Consider the following 1,376-nt stretch of genomic DNA (forward strand, 5'->3'; position numbering starts at 1 on the left):
AATGATAATAATAACAGAATCACTAGTACTCACTTGAGCTTTGTAGTGGCCAGCTGCAATCTTATTGAAAACAAATTCAAAGGAAGACTTCAGGTCCTCAGCCTGCACGTTGATGCGTCCAAGTGTTTCGACATCATACTGATGACTGAGTTCGACTAAGATAGACTGTTCTCTCCCAGGAGACAGGCGAAGGTGATATTCACTCCTCAGGTGATTTGGAGAGAACTCCAAGTCATAAGAGCCAGAAATGTCGATCTCATAGTGTGGGCAAATAAGTGTCGAGTGGATGTTCAAATCACGCCGACCATTGTTGTTGGCATAGGATACCACTTCATTTGCGTTCCATGTGGCAGGGCCATGAACAAGCTTAGCGTTGTTTTCCATGCGTCCCTTTTGAAAGGACGATGTCCTGGTTATACTCTAGTGCCATTTCAGGGTACTGTGATGGAGAGACGTCAAAGACAATAGTGTACTTGTAGAGGTCCTCTGTGATTTCCTTCTTGAGAAGGGCAGAATGGTGAACTGTCTGTTTGGCCTTTTTCATAATTATGTACTCTGCATCCACCTTGGATGAAAGGAAGTTCTCACCATAACCAAACTCACTCTTGATTAATGTGTCAATCATCGGTGTTTTCAGATCAACGTTCATGGCTACAGAGTTACTTTCGCCCTCAAACGATGCTGTAAAAGAAAGTAGTCAGATTTCAACATCCATGAAATAATATCCCATAGACTGATTTCACTTTGATTCATCAAACCTTATTCATACATCAGTAGATTTTATTTTATTTTAAACGTAGACCTTACCGTGTACAATGATGGGAGATGCAGTCAGCTCTGAGACAGTAACATCCGCAACATATTTAGCAGCTTCTGCGTTGGCCTGGAAGTTCCCTTGTATATTCAATACTTGACCAGCAGGGGAAGTGAGAATGAAGGATGGCACAATTGTCTTGACTGTTTTTCCGCTTGTACGTAGACCAGTCTCCAGCATGTATTGTTGGTTGCCATCAACGAGGAGTTCCAGTTTAGTGTTCTTGTTATTCTTCTGCCAGAGATATTCGCCCTTGCCTTGAACTGATTTAAATGGTGTGTACAGGTCAAAGCTGATTGCTTTAGCAGCCTTAGTAATAGTAAGCAAGACTTTACGATCTGTTTGGGATCCTGGGGTATCAAACAAGAAAACAAACTGATCATCCTCATGAGTGTAGCGCAGGACATATCCAGTCTGAGTGTTTGTCTTCTTGAAATGAACACTTGTTGCAAAAGGTCCTGTGAAGGGGAAGCTTGGGCCATATTCTGAGCTTGGGCATAGCTGTTTCACCCACAAGGGAAAGCCAGTGATCCCCTAGTGCAGCCTCTTCTTGGATTTTAAA

General features: G+C 42.7%; 1 pseudogene; it reads right to left on the reverse strand.

Annotated features, from left to right (window-relative positions):
* Window positions 1–153: 153 nt before the first annotated feature.
* LOC119585895 lies at window positions 154–1,303 on the reverse strand (annotated as a pseudogene).
* Between the last annotated feature and the right edge of the window lie 73 nt (window positions 1,304–1,376).

This window comes from Penaeus monodon, chromosome 20, assembly GCF_015228065.2.
Source record: "Penaeus monodon isolate SGIC_2016 chromosome 20, NSTDA_Pmon_1, whole genome shotgun sequence".
Taxonomy (NCBI): Eukaryota; Metazoa; Arthropoda; class Malacostraca; order Decapoda; family Penaeidae; genus Penaeus; species Penaeus monodon.